This window comes from Primulina eburnea, chromosome 5, assembly GCF_022965805.1.
Source record: "Primulina eburnea isolate SZY01 chromosome 5, ASM2296580v1, whole genome shotgun sequence".
NCBI lineage: Eukaryota > Viridiplantae > Streptophyta > Magnoliopsida > Lamiales > Gesneriaceae > Primulina > Primulina eburnea.
This window is the reverse complement of record NC_133105.1, coordinates 25,442,613-25,466,844: the sequence shown is the minus strand read 5'-3', so window position 1 is coordinate 25,466,844 and position 24,232 is coordinate 25,442,613. Positions and strand designations below refer to the sequence as shown.

At 41.7% G+C, this 24,232-nt stretch overlaps 1 non-coding gene across 1 annotated transcript; it reads left to right on the top strand.

Annotated features, from left to right (window-relative positions):
* Positions 1-23,249: 23,249 nt before the first annotated feature.
* LOC140833177 (small nucleolar RNA R71) lies at positions 23,250-23,355 on the top strand. Its single transcript, XR_012118311.1, has one exon. It is a non-coding gene; the product is annotated as a small nucleolar RNA R71 (small nucleolar RNA).
* The last annotated feature ends 877 nt before the right edge of the window (positions 23,356-24,232 follow it).

The window sequence follows — 24,232 nt, the reverse complement described above, 5'->3', positions numbered from 1 at the left end:
ATTGCTGGTTTACCTATCCATAGATCCTGAGGTGTTTTGAAACCTATGGCAGAAGAGAGACATCTATTGATGAGGTAACAAGATGTGCTTACAGCTTCTGCCCAGCAGGCCTTTGGTAAGTTAGCTTCTACAGGATACAACTTACCCTTTCGAGTATGGTTCTGTTTATTCTTTTTGCAAGGCCATTCTGCTAAGGAGTGCCTCTCACTGTCTTGTGTCTCATGATTCCTTCTTTTGCACAAAACCTGTTGACCTCATCAGACAAGAATTCAAGTCCATTTTCTGTCCTTAGACATTTCACCTTCCTACTTGTATGTTTTTCAACAAGTGCTTGTCATTCCTTGAACGATTTGAAGGCTTCATCTTTAACTTTCAGAATATACACCCATACCTTTCTGGAATAATCATCTATGATGCTCATAAAATACTTAGCTCCACTTAGTGAAGTTGTTCTTGAAGCACCCCAAAGATCTGAATGGATGTATTCTAAGGAAGCTTTGGTTCTGTAAGTCGATGTATTGAACTTGACTCTACAAGATTTTCCATACACACATTCTTCACAAAATCCCAGACTTTGTATTTTATCCCACCGAAAGCTCCTTGTTTGCATAGTTCCATCAATCCATGTTCACTTAAATGGCCTAGCCTTTTATGCCACAACTGATTCTTATTGTTTTCATCATTTGCTGCTGCAGCTGTCGAACCAATGATTGTGCTTCCAACAAGTGGGTATAACCTGCTGTTTCTGATTCTTTTCATCATTTTTAGGGCACCTTTAGAAACCTTTAGGACTCTTTTTTCTGCTTTGAACGTGTATCCGATTTTATCTGTTGTTCAAAGGGATATTAAATTTCTCTTTTATTATGGAACGTATCTTACCTCTTGTAGCACTCTCTCAGTTCCATCATACATCTTGATTCGTATAGACACAATTCCAAGTATCTTGCATGCTTTATTATTTCCAAGGAATACTGAACCTTCTTCCATTTGGTTTAGTGTTTCAAACCAATCTCGATTGGGTGTCATATGGTATGAACACCCTAAGTCTAATATTTATTCCTTAGAGGAGTCCTTATCAGTCACTGTTTAGAGTCTTTACTTCAAAAATAAAGTCGATTAGCCAACAACTTTGTCATGTATAGGTGTTCAAGTTTCGTCCAGATTGCAGCTTCCGATCTTTCCTTAGAGATTTCCCTTAGAACCTTGTCTCCAAGATTAAAGATCAGTGCATTATGGGCTTTATTCAAAATATCTTTCCTTTCTTTATCAAATAATGAAGAAGGTAGTGTCTTCTCTCCCAAAAGTGCCTCATCCAAACCTTGATGAACCAGCAGTGCATGCATCTTCAGACGCCACAGACCAAAGTCATTTTTTCCGGTGAATTTCTCGGTTTCAGACCTTGCACCCGCCATGCTTTTTCAAGACCAGGCTCTGATACCACTTTGTTGTAATTCAAAGGATCACAATTGAATGAACTCGTCCCAAATGCAAGAATATCGAGTTTGGATTAATATTGAAAATGCAAGATATCACAATTAACGATGATCAAATAGAATCGAATATGAAATGCAATAAACACACATCGATATAACGTGGTTCGATAATTGTTTACTCCACGAACAAGCAGCACCCGATTCAATCTTTATTAACCACAATCATCAAGATAGTGAATTCTAGATTACAGGATGAATCACATAACACAAACTAGAACACTTGTTCCTCCAAAATACAAACCGAGAGAAAATTTCTTGTAGTGTTACGGAAATGAAGAAGCAGAGAGAATAGATCAGATAGATCACAAAACTAAAATTGCATCTACATATATGAGTCCATGTATGTAAGGATTATCTGCTAGAAACTACCACCAACCGCTTCTTCCCTTTTGTTTGGTCAGTTAACCAACCTCATGCCACTGGACCATCTCCACCTGAACAAGATTCCATGTGCTTGAGTCAATGCTTTGAGACAATATATTCACACATGCATAACAGAATTATTCATATAAAATACTAAATGATTCAAAACTTAACCAAGAAGTTAAAGAAACTTGTACTTTAACACTTAATACATTTAAAATCGTAAAAACTTACAGACTTGATGTGTGACCTTTTGAACTTCTCGCAACCGCAGTAGGCACAACCCTGGGGTCATGAGGCGTAAGTTGTGAGTGAGAGCTAGGGTTAATCCTCCTATTTAATACTAAATAACATTAAGCAGTTAATTTAAATTAAGTCGCAACTTTTATTAAAAATTTACATGCCATAATAAATAATTAAATCCTACAATTTTGAAAAATGACAATTAAAAATGTTTAAAATCCTAAATTCATCTTATAAATTAAATGCTAACAAAAATAATTAATTAAGGCATAAAATAATTATTAAAAATTGTAAATCTTAAGTGAAAGAATTTAAATCCCATACTTTTCAAAACTAGTCCGTGATTTCTTATAAACGTAACAAACAAAAATCATTCTTCAAAGTTGTTTTGCGAGGAAAAAAGATTATACGTGTAATCAGAAAGGCTAAATCTACGTCATTAGGGGTGTGTTTGGTTGAGTGGATTAAATAAGGATATATTAATAGTCAAATATATATCGTTAAAATTTTAAGATGTTTTAATAATAATTTTGACCCGGTTTAAGATCCAATTTTATTAATAAAATAGTTATCCATAAAATTGGATCTTAAATCGGGTCAAAATGATTATTAAAACAACTTAAAATTTTAACCATAAATATTGGACTATTAATCTATCCTTATTTAATCCACTCAACCAAACACACCCTAGGTGTATTTGAGTTTGTAGGTGAATTTATTTGTTAGTGTACGTGTGCGCTAATTTATAGATACATATACGTATATGTGTGTCCACATAGGTAGGTGTCATGATTTGATAATTTGCATGTGTATCATATCAACTATGTGTGTATACAAATGGTTTGAGATGATATATTTTAATACATGTATGTCATTTGATAATTGTATGTATTATATCGAGTTTAAATTTAATATCTATATATTTCTGCCAACAACCATCTCACCTCCCATATGATTGATTGATAAAGCTTTAGACTAGTATGGATAAATCATACCAAATATGAAAAGTAGCATATATTTTATCCTCCAAAAAATGGATCGATAAATACCAAATTTTAAAATTCAAGTAAAAAGTTCCAATAGATTTTTCTTCATATTCATCCGAAAACTCGACAGAAGAAAGCATGCATGCTCTCGTTACTGCTCCAATTTGTCGAACCAATAGTTTCATCATTATCTAGTTGGCCAAAATACGAAGATAATGCGGCTGTTACATGATCCAACCTAAAATCTGATCCAAAGTCGACTCCATATTGGAGTGTTTTCGTAACAATTGTAAAATTATTAACCTCTTTTTCATTGCCCACACTTGTACTTCTGTATTTCTTTGACTTAATTTGCACCTAGCAAGATAACGAATGTTAATATAATTATTTTCAAGAATAATGACATAAGCAAAACAATTATTAAATAATACCTTGGTTATAACGGCCCGAAAATTCGTGTTTGAATATTTGCGGAAAAATTAAAAATTTTATTTGTAAAGTAAGTAGAATGCCTCATTCATAAAATAGACCGTTAAATAAAGTTTAAATGTTAAAAATAGCAGCGGAAGAAATTATTTGTTTGCAAAAGAACTGTAGAACCCGTAACTCAGTCTACGTATAAGCCATGCATAATTCTAGTATTTTAAATTAAATTGACTTCATTGCATGATTATTTAAATGCATTTCTTTGAAGTTAATTATTTTAGCCAGCAGTTTAATTTTTATCATTTCAGTGAATTCAGTGAGGCCGGACTGGAGTTGGAGTTTAGAGATAAAATTTAAGATTCAGAAAATATTTCCAGAATTTAATTTAGCTAGCAAGTAAGTTCATTTAAGTTAATAAGAAGGTCTGAGGATTTATTTAGTTACTTGAGGTGAGTAGGAAATTAATTCAATTAAGTTCCTATTATTAAGGGTTTTATTCACTAAATTATTTAAGGGATTAGTGAGGCTTTTAAGAGTTATTAATTTAGTAAATAAACAACACTTCCCATTCATTTTTATTAATAAATTTCGGCCCCTAGTTGATAGTGTATTGCCTTGCCAACTCATCACCCTTTTTGACCCTTTCTTTGCATGTAATTAGTAGGATAATTCTATGATTTTTGGGAGCACCATTTAATTAATTATTAGAGCTTATCCTAACCCATTCCTAGCCTTGAAAAAATCGGCCACCCCATTCTAGAATCATCCAACAAGCCATTTGCTATCAACCAAATTCAAAATTTAAAAAGGGGGAGACTTGGTCTTGATTTCTCCCATATATTTTGCACCACCCACTCCCCTCACTCTCCTAACCATTTTCCCCTCTCCCTAATCTCGAAAATCAGAGCACTTTTCAGAGTAAAAAATCGTCAGTTCTTAGCTAGAGAGAAAGGGAAAGAAATCGAGTAGAAGGAAAGAAAGCGTTCCACTCCTCCGCGCCGCGTCGTCGTCGTTTCGTTCGTTTTCTTTCAAAACGAAACCAGGCATGTCTAGATTTCTTTCAAACCTCAATCAAGTCCTACTATTATTTTAAACATCACTTTTACATGATTTTTATTCAAGAAAACCGAAATTTTCATCAAGCATTTTCGAAATGCATGTGCAGAAATTTTTTGACTTTCATGATGCTCTTCACGGTTTTCTCTTGTTTCAGTGCTACAGGTTATGGATCGACTCCAGGCTCCCAAGGCTGCTCCTAGACATGTAATAGGATGCATTAGGACCATGTTGGTCCATTCGTTCAGTCCCATACACGCTGGAAAACCCGAAAATGACAGCAACTCCATTTGTGTCCATTTGTGTTTTTCGAAAATGCAGTTTTGCTGTCCAAGGGAATGGATCTGATCATGGCTGCCCTAGGGGCCTATAACCATGGTTAGATCACTTCCCTAGCATGTCTAAGACGTGACTAAGTCGTCCTTTTGGTGGCTTGGTCCATGGTTGCTCGGTTTTCAATTAAAACATCAAGAACAGCCCCTACACCCTTCGGCCCCTTCATTATACAGCATGTATTGATTCGATTTTTGGGAATGGTGTGGATCTTGGTTGGCCTATGGCCCTTAGCCACGGTTCATACCATACCCAAGATGTCTAGATCGTTCCATGGTCAACCAAATGGCCACTGGAACGAGTCGAGACAGCAAGCGAAGCACAACACCACACACGCATGCATGAGGGCCCTCGGTAATGCGTTTTCGGTTGGTTGCTGGAATGGTGAGGATTTTGGCTGGCCTAGGGCCCTTAGCCATGGTTCAAATCATTCCTTGGGATGTTGGTAAGAGTCTCTGGTCGGTGGTTCATGCCCCAATGGCCGGTAGTCTCGAAAACAACACAAGACATGCAATTGCGCAGCTGCTGGAATTTGAAAGCAACTTACTGTGACGGTTCGGAGGCTCGTTCGAGTTTTTGGTCGGATTTTAGCCTATGGCCTTGGAATGGACAGTGCCTCATCGAGTTAGGAAGGTCTTGTTTTTGACTGTTTGTGATTTGGATCATTTTTGAGGTCATACGAAAATTTACGGTGCGATGTGCCAAATTGACTCTCGAAAGAGCGTTTCTTGTTTTGGCCTCCATTTCACCTAGATTTCGACCCTCATCATTTTAGGAGCATTATTTAATAATTTTAAGCGTATTTTAATCATGACTATACGTCGGTTCAGTGTTGGTTCGGAGTCATGATTAAATACGAAGTCGTTAGACGTAATTGTCGCATTTTCAAACTTAATTGCATAGTTTGGTCAAGTATAAACTATTGTATATTTTTCATGGTATATTTAGGTTGCAGCGAGCCTGGGAGCGATCCAATCCAGTTGGTAAAATATACAGGATATTTTCATTATGCCATTTAATTATATTACGTGCATGAAAATAGAAAATACTTATTTTTGAGATTTATGCGATATTGCTTGTGGTCAATTCACTATTATGGGAGCATTATTTTACACGGTCGCCAGTGACCGATCACTTCAGTTTGGTACCACCCAGTCGCCAGTGACCGGTCAGTTCAGTTCAGTTTGATACTCCCAGGTAGCCAGTTACCGATCAGTTCAGTATAGTGCAGGGGTCACAGACGTAGACCATAATCTCAACAGAAAATTATTATCAGTCATTTCAGTAAAGGGCTCCAAGGAGCAAACATTTTTATTATGATATTTAATTCAGTCATGCACGTATTATAATTGCTCAGTACAAATTATTTTCAGCATGCCTCGTGATCTGATATTTTTTTCCATGCAAATTATATTTTTCTCGTTACCTACGATATATGCATGCTGAGTCTTTAGGCTCACCAGACTTGATTGTTGTAGGTACCGATGAGGTCAGGGTCGAGGGCGGGGACCAGTGAGCCAGCTTGGGTCGGCAGTAGTGGCACTCGAGGACCTCAGTTCAGTATTTATTATTTTATTCCGCAAACAATTTTTATCAGTTGTTGGATATTTTTAAATTGTTATTTCGCAAACAAATATTTTCTTCCGTTGCCATCTTGGATATCAAACTTTGTTTATCGGTTTAATTATGAATGAGGCATTTTAATTATTTAAAAAGAAAAATTTTAATTTTTCCGCAAATTTTCAAAGTAAGGAATTTTAGGCCTTCACAGTTGGTATCAGAGCCTATGTTCTTGTAAAGGGTTACACTACTACTGACCACGAGAAGTCCACGAAGCCATGTCTTCGGTCTGTAAGTTTTACATTTCGGCATTTTATTTAAATCATGAATTATTTTAACAGCATGCCTCCATGAAATATTTTACATTCAGATTCTTTAATTATTTCAGTGTTTATTTAAAATAAATTATGGAATTATGCATGTTAGTTATTTATTGGTTATGTATGGAACAGTATGCCTCCTAGACACCAGATTGGACGCCCGAGAGGTGGTGGTGTACACCGTCATGAGGACGGGAATGATCAGAGACAAGAGAGGCAGGGACCTCCACTCCCTCCTCCTTATATGAATGCCCAGATGTTAGCTAGGATGAACCAGTTCTTCGCACAGTTTGCGGGGAACAATGCCGTTGTGGCAGCTAGGCCGACCGGGCCTGAGGCTACTTATGAGAGATTCATGAAGATGCGTCCTAAAGAGTTTTCAGGGACGACGGACCCCATGATTGCCGAAGGCTGGATCAAGTCCCTCGAGGTTATCTTTGAGTTTATGGAGCTTGGAGATGCAGACAGAGTACGCTGTGCCACCTATCTGTTCAGTAGAGATGCCCGCTTATGGTGGGAAGGAGCGTCAATAGCCCTGAACTTGGCTACGCTGACTTGGACACGCTTCACGGAGGTATTTTACTCCAAATATTTTACTGATGAGGTGCATTCACGTTTGATCAGGGAGTTCATGACCCTGAGACAGGGAGAGCTGACAGTTACGGAGTTTGTCCGTAAGTTTGAGAGGGGCTGCCATTTTGTGCCCCTGATTGCGAATGATGCGGGTGCCAAGCTGAGGCACTTTCTTGATGGACTACGACCGATCTTGCGCCGTGATGTTAGGGTGGCTGGCCCTACTACCTATGAAGTTGTTGTTTCTAGAGCTCTGGCTGCAGAGCAGGATCTGATTGACATTGAGAGGGATCGCTTGGGGAAGCGACCAGTTCAGGTACCACACCGCCCTCCACCTCAGCAGCACAACCAGAACAAGAGGCCGTATCACGGCCCGCCCAGGAACAGAGGAGGACCTCAGCAGCAGCAGCAGGGACGCGCAGTCCCGAGGCCATTTGAGCGCCCAGTCTGTCCCAAGTGCTCACGCCGCCATCCTGGAGCATGTAGGTTTGGCTCCGGAAATTGTTACAAGTGTGGCAGTCCAGACCACATGGTGCTGCAGTGCCCTCAGAGGAATCTGCCTACCCAAGGCAGAGTTTTTGCTCTCCATGCCACGGAAACGAACCCAGAGACCATGCTTATGACAGGTACATTTAAGCCTTAAGTTTATATTTGAATTTCAATATTTTGGGAATCGGGATTAAGATTTTTTTTGAACATAGAACTGCGATAGGATTGCATGCTCTACTCAGTATTCTTTTGGGAATATAAGTTAGAAGAACTTTGGCCTCTGCATGTCTATATGATAGTTCTTGAGATTTTTGGTTTCAGCTTGATGTTCCAAACTTTCAGGAAGAATTTTTATAGCGGGGTCAGCTACGAAAGCCCTGATAGATTCAGGGGCTACTCATTCCTTCATTTCAGAGACCTTCGCTAATTTTCTCAAGGTCAAGACCATCGGTCTAGACATAGCCTATTCAATAGTGTTGCCTTCAGGCGAGGAGATGGCAGCTACCAATGTGATCCGGGATATAGACCTCGAGCTGCATGGAAATCTTGTTTATGCGGATCTTATCGTGTTGCCGATGCAAGAGTTTGACATCATCCTAGGGATGGACTGGCTATTGAGGAACAGAGTGTTGATAGACTTCCAGTGGAGATTTGTTCTAGTCCGACCGCCTGGAATGACGCAGTTCTTATTCGAGCCGGACAGGTATTTTCCCTTACCGCGCATTATTCTTTATGTCCAAGCTAGGAAGCTCATGCATAGAGGGTGTCGGGCGTTTTTAGCGACTTTTATATCTGTCCCCGAGGCAGCCAGTCAGTCAGCCGCAGATGTTCCGATTGTTAGAGATTTCTTAGACGTTTTTCCTGAAGACGTCTTTGGTATGCCACCGAGCGAGAGGTGGAGTTTTCTATTGAGCTTATGCCAGGTACGGCTCCGATATCCAAAGCGCCGTACCGATTAGCGCCGACAGAGATGGCGGAGCTTAAGAAGCAGATTCAGCAGCTACTTGACAAGGAGTTCATTCGCCCGAGTTTCTCACCTTGGGGCGCGCCAGTCCTGTTTGTTAAGAAGAAGGATGGCACGATGAGGCTTTGTATTGATTACCGGGAGTTGAACAGGGTTATAGTGAAGAACAAGTACCCACTTCCACGGATTGAGGATCTATTTGATCAGTTGCAGGGAGCTTTGGTGTTTTCCAAGATAGATCTGCGTTGCGGTTATCACCAGTTGAGGGTCAGAGATGCTGATGTTTCCAAGACTGCTTTCAGGACTCGTTATGGCCACTATAAGTTCCTTGTGATGCCGTTCGGTCTGATGAATGCGCCGGAGATCTTCATGGATCTCATGAATTGCGTATTTCAGCCGTGTCTTGACCAGTTTGTGATAGCATTCATAGACGACGTTCTCGTCTACTCGAAGAATCAGGAGGATCATAGCAGAAATCTGACCACAGTGCTGCAGACCTTGCAGAAGCACAAGTTATTCGCAAAGTTCAGTAAGTGCAAATTTTGGTTAGAGAAGGTGGCGTTCTTAGGCCACATTGTTTCTAGAAGTGGTATTGAGGTAGACTCAGCGAAAGTCGCAGCAGTTAAAGATTGGGTTCTGCCGCAGAATGCATCTGAGATCCGCAGTTTTCTGGGGCTAGCAGGATATTACAGGAAGTTCATTCAGGGATTCTCCTCTATTTCCGTTCCACTCACATCATTGACCAAGAAGAATGCTAAATTTGTGTGGAGCGAGGAGTGTCAGAAGAGCTTCGATACTTTGAAGCAAGCTCTTATCTCAGCGCCAGTTTTGGCCATGCCGTCAGGGCCCGATGAGTTTTTTTTTACACCGATGCTTCAAAGCTCGGTTTGGGCGCAATATTGATGCAGCATGGGAAGGTGATAGCATATGCTTCTCGTCAGCTGAAAACTCATGAGAAGAATTACCCTACCCATGACCTAGAGTTGGCCGTCGTAGTTTTTGCCTTGAAGATTTGGAGGCATTATCTGTATGGGGAAAAGTGCCAGATCTTTACCGACCACAAGAGCCTCAAGTATTTCTTTACGCAGAAGGAGCTGAACATGCGTCAGAGGCGTTGGTTGGAGCTTGTGAAGGATTATGACTGTGACATTAGCTACCACCCTGGTAAAGCTAATGTAGTTGCGGATGCATTGAGTAGGAAAGTCGCAGTGATGGCTCACTTGACGATTCAGAGACCTCTTGAGACTGAGATGCAGAGGTTTGATCTCGAGACTTATCCTCGAGGTAGAGTTCCCCGTCTATCTACCTTGACCATTCAGTCCTCTCTTCTTGACCGTATTCGTAGGGTCAGTCAGCAGATGAGCAATTGGCACAGTGGAAGAAGAGAGACGAAGCCAAGGACAGTGTTTTGTATTCAGTCAGCGATGGTATTGTGAGATACCGAGACAGGATGTGGATTCCTAGCAGTGGTTCTATTCGAGCAGATATTCTAGCAGTGGCCCACATGTCCCCGTACTCTATTCACCCTGGGAGTACGAAGATGTACAAAGATCTGCAGTTGTTGTATTGGTGGCCTGGTATGAAGAAAGACATCAGACGATTTGTATCCGAGTGTCTGACTTTCCAGTTAGTGAAGGCGGAGCATCAGAGACCAGCAGGTTCGCTCAAGCCTCTTCCTATTCCCAGGTGGAAGTGGGAGAGAATGTTACCATGTATTTCGTGACCGGATTGTCGAATTCAATCAGAGGATCAAATGCCATCTGGGTGATTGTTGATCGTCTTACCAAATCAGCGCACCTCTTGCCTATTAAGACAACTTTCACCATGGTTCAGTATGCGGAGTTGTATAACCGAGAGATAGTCCGACTTCATGGTATTCCAGTTTCTATCGTGTCTGACAGAGATCCCAGATTCACTTCCTCGTTTTGGAAGAGTTTACATTCGACCATGGGTACGAAGTTGCTGTATAGCACCGCTTTCCACCCACAGACAGATGGTCAGTCAGAGCGAGTCATTCAGATCTTAGAGGATCTTCTCCGTGCTTGTGTGATTGATTTCTCTGGGAGTTGGGAGTCGAATTTGCCGTTGGTAGAATTCACCTATAACAACAGTTTCCAATCTTCTATAGGTATGGCTCCGTATGAAGCACTGTATGGCCATAAGTGTAGATCTCCTGTTCATTGGGATGAAGTAGGAGAGAGAGCAGAATTGGGTCCAGAAATTATTCAGCAGGCTGCCGATGTAGTAGTCAAGATCCGTGACAGGATGAGGACTGCTCAGAGTAGACAGAAAAGTTATGCAGATCAGAGGAGGAGAGATCTAGAGTTCGCAGTGGGCGACCATGTTTTTGTGAAGGTGGCACCTATGAAAGGTGTCATGCGATTTGGAAAGAAAGGGAAACTCAGTCCGAGATTCATTGTACCGTTTGAGATCCTCGACAGAATTCGGACGCTAGCTTATCGTGTTGCTCTTCCGCCGAATCTGGCCGGAGTACACAATGTCTTTCACTTCTCTATGCTGAGGAAGTACATGGCGAATCCTTCGCATGTATTGAACTTCGAGCCGTTGCAGCTTACTCCGAACCTATCTTATGAGGAGAGACCAGTGCAGATCTTAGACAGACAGGAGAAGAAGCTTCGGAACAAGCTTGTTAAGCGAGTTAAAGTCAAATGGCTTAACCATTTTGAGGAGGAAGCTACATGGGAGTCTGAGCCGGAGATGAGAGATCGTTACCCCGAGTTATTCGGTGAGTATTAATTTCGAGGACGAAATTTCTTTTAAGGGGGGAAGGATTGTAGAACCCGTAACTCAGTCTATGTATAAGCCATGCATAATTCTAGTATTTTAAATTAAATTAACTTCATTGCATGATTATTTAAATGCATTTCTTTGAAGTTAATTATTTTAGCCAGCAGTTTAATTTTTATTGTTTCAGTGAATTCAGTGAGGCCGGACTGGAGTTGGAGTTTAGAGATAAAATTTAAGATTCAAAAAATATTTCCAGAATTTAATTTAGCTAGCAAGTAAGTTCATTTAAGTTAATAAGAAGGTTTGAGGATTTATTTAGTTACTTGTGAGTAGGAAATTAATTCAATTAAGTTCCTATTATTAAGGGTTTTATTCACTAAATTATTTAAGGGATTAGTGAGGCTTTTAAGAGTTATTAATTTAGTAAATAAACAACACTTCCCATTCATTTTTATTAATAAATTTCGGCCCCTAGTTGATAGTGTATTACCTTGCCAACTCATCACCCTTTTTGACCCTTTCTTTGCATGTAATTAGTAGGATAATTCTATGATTTTTGGGAGCAGCATTTAATTAATTATTAGAGCTTATCCTAACCCATTCCTAGCCTTGAAGAAATCGGCCACCCCATTCTAGAATCATCCAACAAGCCATTTGCTATCAACCAAATTCAAAATTTAAAAAGGAGAAGACTTGGTCTTGATTTCTCCCATATATTTTGCACCCACTCCCCTCACTCTCCTAACCATTTTCCCCTCTCCCTAATCTCGAAAATCAGAGCACTTTTCAGAGTAAAAAATCGTCAGTTCTTAGCTAGAGAGAAAGGGAAAGAAATCGAGTAGAAGGAAAGAAAGCGTTCCACTCCTCCGCGCCGCGTCGTCGTCGTTTCGTTCGTTTTCTTTCAAAACGAAACCAGGCATGTCTAGATTTCTTTCAAACCTCAATCAAGTCCTACTATTATTTTAAACATCACTTTTACATGATTTTATTCAAGAAAACCGAAATTTTCATCAAGCATTTTCGAAATGCATGTGTAGAAATTTTTTGACTTTCATGATGCTCTTCACGGTTTTCTCTTGTTTCAGTGCTACAGGTTATGGATCGACTCCAGGCTCCCAAGGCTGCTCCTAGACATGTAATAGGATGCATTAGGACCATGTTGGTCCATTCGTTCAGTCCCATACACGCTGGAAAACCCGAAAATGACAGCAACTCCATTTGTGTCCATTTGTGTTTTTCGAAAATGCAGTTTTGCTGTCCAAGCGAATGGATCTGATCATGGCTACCCTAGGGGCCTATAGCCATGGTTAGATCACTTCCCTACCATGTCTAAGACGTGACTAAGTCGTCCTTTTGGTGGCTTGGTCCATGGTTGCTCGGTTTTCAATTAAAACATCAAGAACAGCCCCTACACCCTTCGGCCCCTTCATTATACAGCATGTATTGATTCGATTTTTGGGAATGGTGTGGATCTTGGTTGGCCTATGGCCCTTAGCCATGGTTCGTACCAGACCCCAAGATGTCTAGATTGTGCCATGGTCAACCAAATGGCCACTGGAACGAGTCGAGACAGCAAGCGAAGCACAACACCACACACGCACGCATGAGGGCCCTCGGTATGCGTTTTCGGTTGGTTGCTGGAATGGTGAGGATTTTGGCTGGCCTAGGGCCCTTAGCCATGGTTCAAATCATTCCTTGGGATGTTGGTAAGAGTCTCTGGTCGGTGGTTCATGCCCCAATGGCCGGTAGTCTCGAAAACAACACAAGACATGCAATTGCGCAGCTGCTGGAATTTGACAGCAACTTGCTGTGATGGTTCGGAGGCTCATTCGAGTTCTTGGTCAGCTTTTAGCCTATGGCTTATCAAGTTAGGAAGGTCGTGTTTTCGACCGTTTGTGATTCGGATCATTTTTGAGGTCATACGAGAATTTACGGTGCGATGTGCCAAATTGACTCTCGAAAGAGCGTTTCTTGTTTTGGCCTCAATTTCACCTAGATTTCGACCCTCATCATTTTAGGAGCATTATTTCATAATTTTAAGCATATTTTAATCATGACTATATGTCGGTTCAGTGTTGGTTCGGAGTCATGATTAAATACGAAGTCGTTAGACGTAATTGTCGCATTTTCAAACTTAATTGCATAGTTTGGTCAAGTATAAACTATTGTATATTTTTCATGGTATATTTAGGTTGCAGCAAGCCTGGGAGCGATTCAATCCAGTTGGTAAAATATACATGATATTTTCCTTATGCCATTTAATTATATTACGTGCATGAAAATAGAAAATACTTATTTTTGAGATTTATGCGATATTGCTTGTGGTCAATTCACTATTATGGGAGCATTATTTTACACGGTCGCCAGTGACCGATCAGTTCAGTTTGGTACCACCCGGTCACCAGTGACCGGTCAGTTCAGTTCAGTTTGATACTCCCCGGTAGCCAGTTACCGATTAGTTCAATTTAGTGCAGGGGCCACAGGCGTAGACCATAATTTCAACAGAAAATTATTATCAGTCATTTCAGTAAAGGGCTCCAAGGAGCAAACATTTTTACTATGATATTTAATTCAGTCATGCACGTATTATAATTGCTCAGTACAAATTATTTTCAGCATGCCTCGTGATCTGATATTTTTTTTCATGCAAATTATATTTTTCTCGTTACCTACGATATATGCATGCTGAGTCTTTAGGCTCACTAGACTTGATTGTTGTAGGTACCGATGAGGTCAAGGCCGAGGGCGGGGACCAGTGAGCCAGCTTGGGTCGGCAGTAGTGGCACCCGAGGACCTTAGTTCAGCATTTACTATTTTATTCCGCAAACAATTTTTATCAATTGTTGGATATTCTTAAATTGTTATTTCGCAAACAAATATTTGTTTCCGCTGCCATCTTGGTTATCAAACTTTTTTTGTCGGTTTAATTATGAATGAGGTATTTTAATTATTTAAAAGAAAAATTTTAATTTTTCCGCAAATTTTCAAAGTAAGGAATTTTAGGCCTTCACAAGAACAATTTAAGAATAATCCAACAACGGATAAACTGTTTGAGCATAAAAATGGTAAATGCTAAAATGAGGTCCTCGGGTTCCACTACTGCCGACCCAAGCTAGCTCACTGGTCCCCGCCCTCGGCCCCGGCATCATCAGTACCTACAACAATCAAGTCTAGTGAGTCTAAAGACTCAACATGCATATATCGTAAATAACGAGTAAATATAGTAAAAATTTCATGGGAGTAAAAATATCATGTCATGAGGCACAATGTGAAAATAACATATCATGAGCGATTATAATACGTGCATAACTGAACTGAAAGTCATAGTGAATATGTTTGCTCCTTGGAGCCCTGTACTGAAATAGCCTGTAATAAATTTTCTGTTGAGATTATGGTCTACGCAAGTGGCCCATGCACTGAAACTGACCGGTAACTGGCGATCGGATAATAAAATGCTCCCATGACCGGTAACTGGCAACTGGGTAAAATAATGAACGTCTGATCAGACTATGCCACAGTATACTGGGTGGTACAAACTGAACTGACCGGTAACTAGCGACCGGACCGGTAACTGGCAACCGAATTCCTCTCCAAGGCTTGCGGCGGCTGAAGAATGATGTCTGAATAATCCCTGAATTTCTGCCTCCCCCTACCATATCTTCCCTCTTCAGAATTAAGGGAAGAAATCGTCCATTATTTTTTCCAAAAATACGAATGCGCCCGGGCGGATGTAAGTTTCCGCCCGGGCGGAGGGTCTTCGCAAATTCTTCTTTTTCTTTTCTTTTACGCGCCCGGGCGGATGGCTTTCGCAAAACAAAACTTTCTCCAAACTTGAACGCGCCCGAGCGAATGCAATTGTGCGCCCGGGCGGAGGTTTCTCGACTTTCTTCCTCTTTTTTTTCAGTTTCTTCGCAAATCTTCTGCATTTTCGCCACTAAACACGTGAGCGACACAAAGACATAAATTATGCTAAAACAACACAAAATGCACGAAATCTAAGTGATAACTGCAACTCAATGCAACAAGACACGATATGAAAAACAAGTAAAATCCACCTCTATCAACCCCCCAATACTAATCTTTTGCTCGCCCTCGAGCAAAACAGGTGACAAAACAAAACTGGAACGTGACACAAAATAACCCGACAGTGAACTCAGAATCATCAACTAGCCTCAGCGAAACTCAACATATTCCCTTGTCGATCAATACAAACACAAAATCTTCGCACTTCCTTAGGTCTAGACATGGTTTCAAATAAAGCATGAACGTGTGTGTGTGTTTTGTTAGTCCTAGCAGCGCGCATGACAGAGAGATCCATTTCCAACCATTGTAAGAGAATTAAATCAGCCTGTTGGTGTAAATCTTACTCTCCTTTATTCCTCTGCACTCGGTATCCATCAGCATGCAACTATTTTCATAATAATTTTTTTTTTCTAAATAAGAATGCAGCAATGAAAGGACTATATTAGAACTTTTCATTTCAGATTTAAATCCATGTGTTTTGCATTTTTAGCCGGGAATAGGATTTCATTACCTTATTCGGCTCCTCAACACCTTACATCTCCATCTTTAGCCAGGAATAGGATTTCATTCCTTTATTCGGCTCCCCACACCTTACATCTCCATCTTTTTCTCTTTTTTGTTTTTTTGTTTTTTTTTTTTTTGTTTTTTTTTTAATACCTTGATTCAAGAGAATATAGTCAAGCTCAATTCACACCGTCAAACATCTTTGTTCTCCACTTTAGTTTAAAATTTCACCATCTTATCATGCATGCTTTTAGTTCTAACATTCGTGTAAAGAGAGTTCAATACTCGAAATAAAACTTCATGTCTCTACCACAGTAAGTGCTAAAAAAATGCGAGTAGACGATCAACAGGGCATGTCTCCTCACTTCTTAATCATCCTTGGCTAACAAGTACTATACCGAATACTGTCGGCTGACACACAAACATATGCAAAACAACTAAAACTACATGCCAACGAACAATACGAACACAGCACAAAACGACAAAAACGACACAACACCCATCCACCCCCCAATACTAAAGTCGAGCATTGTCCCCAATGCAACAGACGATAGACTAACGACAGATAGGCACAACAAAATGAATGAACTATGACCTAAACATGCAACAGAAATAGCAATAAACGAAAATAAATAAACTGAACGAAACGAAATGCGATAAAGAAAGAAAAAAAAAGGATAGAAGTGACTCCCCTCTCACTGATCCTCCTCCTCGGGCTCCTCCGGGGGGGCGACGCCAGCGTCGGGCTCTGGTGCATCGGCGTAGGGAAAATGGAACGGCGGCGGGAACGCTGGCATGGGTGGTGGGAGAAGAGCTGGGTCGACACCACTGTGACTCAGCGATAGGCGAAGCATGGATTCCCTTCCATATCCATATTCTGGGAACCTCCTGATAATACTTGATTAGCCTTCCCCCGATTATCAGTAGCCGTCTGGTACGTCTGACTCACGGCCTGCCACTGTAGCTGATGGTCTGCAAAGGCAGCGAATTCGTCCATCCGGTCCTGCAGTAGGCGACGGCGAGGTCGCGGGGCCGGTGGTGGGGGTTGCTGTGGCACGGGATCAAAAGTGTAGCCGTCCCAGATGGGGCCAAACTGCGGTAAAGCCTTCTTCCGCACTGCTAATTTTTGTGACCAGCTGGCGTCATCGAGGGCCTTGGTCGGTGGTAGCCACTCGTCGTCATCCTGAAAAATGACTCCGGCGCTCGCACATAGCTCGGTGATAATGTGGGGGAAGAACAATGCCACATTCGGATTATGAATGCTCAGCTGGATCTGCCAATGGATTATCCTGCCCACATTGAGTGGCAATTGAGTGATCAAAGCATAAAGCAGTAGCCCTCGCTCCCTCTGGACTTCGCTCGTGTGCCCGACTGGCATCAAACGTGTGGCCAGGAATGCATACCACAACGAAGCCGGGATCAGCAGATATTTTTCGGCAAAACAGGTGTGTGAGCCGGTGTTTTCCACGGAGATCCCGGATAACATATTCGCTGCATCATCAAGTCCAAATCGGGTTTGGCCGCCCATGCCACATAAACTGAGTCATCTACCGCCGGTGTCTCAAGCACCCTATTAAGCTCCGCTGAACTAAAATCAACCAACCTCCCTCTCACAACAGCCTTACCGTCACTCCTCTCAGCAGCATTGGCATAGAATTCCCTCACCACTGGTATCACCGCGGCTTGTGGTTGACGGCAAAATTTACCCCAACTTCTTTTCTCAATTTGATTGTTGATATCTATATATTGATCAAATTGGAAACCTCGTTCACGAAGCGGAGCTCTATGTATTTTTGCATACTCATATCGTTCCCTAGCCGCCGAATTCACAAATATTTGGGAATTATGAGATGACGAAGAAGAAGCACCGTGACTTACCCGAGCCTTTTTAGCTGCCATTGTTGTTGATTATTTGAGAAGAGCAATGGTAGCCCGGAGTAGCAACCGTGCCGCCGGAGAAGACTCTGCCGGAATTCGGTGGCGGCGGCCGGAGAGAGCAGCGGTGGCCGGCGTTTTGCAGGGGTGGCCGGAAAATTCAAACCTTGACTGGAAAAACTCACTTCCTGATGTTTGGTGAAGATGGTGACCCAATATTGTACCTGAAATTTGTGCAAGGCATGAGATTTGAGCAAGATTTAAGGAGGAGGGGCGAAAATTTGATGAGGGATGAGTAGGGTTCGAATTGGGGAGAAAGGGAAAGGGCTGCAGACTTTTAAGTCTGCGCGATCCGCCCGGGCGGATGTGAATTTCCGCCCGGGCGGAAGGTCCTCGAATTTTTTTTGAAAAAGGGTGCGCCCGGGCGGATGTAAATTCCCGCCCGAGCGGAAGCTTCACGGCTGTTTTAATTTTTTCTTTTAACCAAACAAGATCAAGAGAAAATAAACACATTGACACGAAAGAAAAATTAAATCAAATGCAAGAGAAAGGGAAGAAAAGTAGTTCTCAATTTATAGTCGAGAGCTTGACTGTCGGTCCGTCTCAGTTCGGAATGTTTTGGAACCGAGTGATTCCAATTTGTGGCTCAATTGTGCCACCCATGTAATGCTTCAGGCGCTGGGCATTGACCGTAAATGTCCCATCCTTCCCATCTTTCAACTCTACCGCTCCCGATGGGTATACTTTCGAAATCACGAATGGACCGGACCATCGTGACTTCAGTTTTCCGGGAAATAGTCGCAACCGGGAGTTGTAGAGCAGGACGTTTTCACCTTCCTTGAATTCCCTTTCGATGATTCGCCTGTCGTGAGCCCTCTTTGACTTTTCTTTGTATGACAGTGCAAGATCATATGCCAAATTCCGGAACTCCTCCAACTGATCCAGTTGCAACAGACGTCGTTCACCTGCATCAGTAAAATTAAAGTTCAACGCTTTTGTAGCCCAGTATGCTCGATGCTCTAATTCTACCGGTAGATGACATGCTTTACCAAACAACAACCTATATGGTGTAGTGCCTATTGGTGTTTTAAAAGCAGTCCTATATGCCCAAAGAGCATCATCTAATCTCACCGACCAATCCTTCCTACTGACACCTACCACTTTCTCCAAAATTCGCTTTATCTCTTGGTTAGACACCTCAACTTGCCCACTCGTCTGAGGGTGATAGGGGGTAGAGATTTTATGTGTGACACCATATTTGCTCAAAAGTTTTTCAAAGAGTTTGTTGCAAAAATGCGTGCCACCATCACTAATGATTGCTCGTGGTGTTCCAAATCGGTTAAAAATGTTTTTCTTTAAAAATTTTAGGACCACTTGAGCATCATTAGTGGCATACGCTTCCGCCTCTACCCACTTAGACACATAATCAACCGCCACCAAGATGTATTTTTTCGTGAAAGAACTGGGGAACGGTCCCATGAAGTCTATTCCCCACACATCAAAAACCTCACATTCAATGATATTATTTAACGGCATTTCATGACGGTTAGAGATGTTACCTGACCGCTGGCATTTATCACAGTGTAGCACATAAGAACGAGCATCTTTGAAAAGAGTTGGCCAATAAAAGCCACATTCAAGTACCTTGGATGTCGTCCTTGTTGGTCCGAAATGACCACCTACCTCACGGTTATGGCAATGGTTGAGAATTTGATCAAACTCTTCCTCCGCAACACACCGTATTATCATGGAGTCTGCACAAATTTTAAACAAAAACGGTTCCTCCCAAAAATAGTATTTCATGTCAGAAAAGAATTTCTTACGTTGGTGAAACGATAGGTTTGGTGGAGGTGTGCCTGTGACAAGAAAGTTAGCGAAGTTTGCATACCAAGGACAATTTCTCACCTCAAAGAGTTGCTCATCAGGGAACCAATCATTGATAGCACGATCGACAGAATCATCACAAATAAATTCTAATCTAGACAAGTGATCTGCTACCACATTCTCGACACCCTTCTTATCTCTTATTTCTAAATCAAATTATTGTAACAGTAAGATCCACCGAAGTAAGCGTGGCTTTGCATCTTTTTTAGCAAGTAAGTATTTAAGGGCAGAATGATCAGTGAATACAATTACTTTGGACAAAACAAGGTATGCATGAAATTTGTCAAGTGCAAATACTACTGCAAGTAATTCTTTTTCAGTTGTTGCATAATTCAATTGAGCCTCATCTAAGGTCTTACTTGCATAGTAAATTGTGTGAAATACCTTGTTTTGCCGCTGGCCAAGTACGGCCCCGACTGCAGTGTCACTGGCGTCGCACATGATCTCGAAGGGCAGGTCCCAATCCGGTGCCACCAAGACAGGAGCCGTCACCAAGCGCTCCTTTAAATCCATGTATGCCTGTAAACAGTCAGAATTGAAATCAAATGGCACATCTTTCATAAGTAAGGAAGATAGAGGTTTGGCAATTTTCGAAAAATCTTTGATGAACCGCCGATAAAAACCGGCGTGGCCTAAAAAACTTCTAACTCCCTTTACTGACGCCGGAGGTGGCAAGTTCTTGATGACTTCAACTTTCGCCTTATCCACCTCTATTCCGTGCTCCGAGATCTTGTGCCCTAGGACAATTCCCTCTTGTACCATGAAGTGGCACTTTTCCCAATTTAGCACCAAATTTGTCTCCTCACATCTCACTAACACCACCCTCAAGTTCTGCAAACAGTCATCAAAAGAAGGGCCGAAAATAGAGAAGTCATCCATAAAATTTCAAGAAAAGTTTCTATCATATCATGGAATATAGCGGTCATGCAACGTTGAAATGTGGCAGGGGCATTACAAAGACCGAACGGCATGCGGCGAAAAGCGAAAGTTCCATAAGGACAAGTGAAAGTGGTTTTCTCTTGGTCCTCAGGTGCAATGGTGATTTGATTATACCCCGAATACCCATCTAGAAAACAATAAAACTCATGACCCGCTAACCTCTCAAGCATTTGATCAATGAAGGGAAGGGGAAAGTGGTCTTTTCGGGTGGCATCATTCAATTTTCTATAATCAATGCACACACGCCATCCCGTAACAGTTCTGGTGGGTATTAGTTCATTATTGTCATTTGCAATCACAGTAATCCCACCCTTCTTTGGCACACACTGAACCGGACTTACCCATGCACTATCAGATATAGGATAGATAATACCTGCATCGAGAAGCTTAATCGTTTCAGCTTTCACTACCTCTTGCATCTTTGGATTTAATCTTCTCTGAGGTTGCACAAGAGGTGAGTACTTGTCTTCCATCAAGATTTTGTGCATACAGACTGATGGATTGATCCCTTTGATATCCGCCACCTTCCACGCAAACGCACCCTTGTGTGCTTTCAAGACCTTCAACAGTTTGTCATCCATCACACCTGTCAAAGCAGCAGAAATAATGACAGGTAAAGTGTTACGCTCACCTAGGTATACGTACTTTAGGTGTGGAGGCAGTGGCTTCAGCTCGAGCGTCGGTGGCTCCTCCAGGCTTGATTTCTGTGGGATCAAGTCTTTTCGATCTCCCAAATCTTCTAACCTCATCTTCATTGACCTTCTCCATGGATGGTTGGCATTCAAGTATGCCACTATTTCAGCTTTTTCGTCGTCCAAATCATCTTCTCCCAATGCAGTAGTGATAGCGGCCTCCAAAGGATCTCTCAAAGCATCCTGCACATAGTTAGACACAAAGGCATCAAAAGCATCAATTCTATAACAACTATCAGAATGCAGTGTGTGCTTAAGTGCATTAAAGACATCAAAAGTAATCTCCTCCTCGCCCACTCGCAATCTCAACTTCCCTTCTTGAACATCGATCAGTGCCTTGCCTGTCGCAAGGAATGGTCTCCCCAAAATGAGAGGCATCTCGATATCCTCCTCCATGTCGAGCATCACGAAATCGGCAGGAAAAATGAATTTGTCCACTTTCACTAGCACATCCTCAATCACTCCGCGGGGGTACTTGACAGATCTGTCAGCCAGTTGCAAGGACATCCTCGTCGGCTTAGGCTCTCCCAACCCAAGTTTCCTAAACACGGAAAATGGCATCAGATTAATACTTGCACCAAGATCACATAATGCTTTATGAAAAACAACATCACCAATCATGCAAGGAATAGAGAAACTCCCTGGGTCTTTTAGCTTAGGTGGGATTTTGTTTTGCACCAAAGCGGAGCAATTTTCAGTTAAGTTGACTGTCATATGATCCTCCAGCTTCCTCTTATTTGCTAAGATATCCTTCAAAAATTTAGCATAACTCGGCATTTGCATTAGAGCATCGGCAAAGGGAATATTGATATGCAACTTTTTAAACACCTCGAGAAACTTACCGAATTGTGCATCTAGTTTTGCTTTTTTAAGTGCTGCAGGGAAAGGGGGAGGTATCACAATTTTATGTTGTGCAGTGGGTGTTGGTGTAGAGTTAGAAGACTTACCTTTAGATGTCGCAATCTGTTCATCCGGCACTTGAATTTTTTCTTTCTCTCTCGACTCCAAAACTTTTCCACTCTTCAACTCAATGGCCTTCACTTGCTCTTTGGGATTAGTCTCGGTATTACTTGGCAAGGTGCCCGGCTCTCTACTTGCTATCATCTTGGCCAACTGTCCAATTTGATTCTCGAGCCCCTTTATCGATACATCTTGGTTTTGGAGTCGAGTTTCAGTGGAAGAAATAAACTTAGACATCATTTGTTCCAAGTTGGACTTTTCTTCTCTAGGAGGATCGGATCTGTACATCGGTTGTTTTCCATATTGTTGTCCTCCTTGCGCTCTAGTCTGACTGTTTTGACGGCCCCATGAGAAGTTAGGATGTTGCCTCCACCCAGGATTGTATGTGTTCGAATAAGGGTCATGTCCTTGGGCGGTTGTGGACTCCTACTTGATTCACTGGCGCCTCATTTTGCACACAGAATGGATTGTCGTCTTGACAATCCTTCGCATAATGTTCCCCTCCACACTTTTCACAGAATATCTCTTGGAGACGCATCGCCGTGCCACCCACATTCAAGCCGTCTATTTTCCTGTTTAAAGCTTCAAGTTGTGCAGTAATAACAGAAAAATCAGTTACTTGGTGCACTCCTGCACTTCTCCGCTGGTTGTTCCTGTCAGATTGAGGATGATAACTGCTAGCAGCCATCTCCTCCAACAACTCATACCCTTCTTCCGCAGTCTTCCTCAAAAGGTTCCCACACGCAGCAGCATCTATCATAGTACGGTTAGGAGTAAGCAAACCGTAATAAAATGTTTGAATGACTAACCCAAGTGGTAACTCGTGATGTGGGCATCTTCGTAGTAGTTCCTTGAAGCGTTCCCATGCCTCATATAAAGATTCCTGATCGAATTGAGCGAATGTTGTAATGTCTGCCCGCAGCTTCATGGTCTTGGAGGGAGGGAAGTATTTGATGAGAAATGCTTTCGCCATGTCCTCCCATGTAGCGGTCGAACCTACAGGCAAACAATTTAACCACGCTTTAGCTTTATCACGCAAGGAGAAAGGAAATAAACGCAACCTAACAGCATCATCAGAAACTCCAGTGAATTTAAAAGTATCGCAGATTTCAAGAAAATCCGTGATGTGCGTGTTTGGATCATCTACTGCAGTTCCTCCGAATTGGACTGTGTTCTGAATCATCTGGATTATGACTGGCTTGATTTCAAAGTGATTTGCCCGCACGATAGGTCTCACAATGCTAAGGCGTGCACCCTCCAACGAAGGTTGGGCATACTCCAGCATGGTATGCGACGCGGCATCTCGACTTGTCTATTTTCACGTTGTTCCTCCTCACGTTCTGGCTCGTGTCTCTCCATCAGTTCTTTAAGCCTCTGTTGTTGTCTTCTCCTGCAGAAGGTTCTTTCAATTTCAGGATCAAACTCAAGCTCCACGTCAAGTGACTTTGGCATGCACTGGAAGAGATATCTGTAATAAAATATGAAGTGTTATCTCAAGAGAAATAAAATAATGCTAAAGGAAATAACTAAAAATAAAATTGTAGATTAACAGTCCCCGGCAACGGCGCCAAAAACTTGATCGAGCAAAACTTGCACAGTGAAATCCCCAATAAAATACTATTTTGTATGCTCAAAAATTGATCGCAAGTGCACGATGTCAAGTTATAATATAGTGTACGTGAGTACGAGTATCGTTCCGCTGAAGACTGTATTTAACAATTATTATTTTCAGTTATTTAACATTTAGCAACGAAAATTGATTTGTGTGATTATTCCTACTATACTCAATTAAATATGCAAT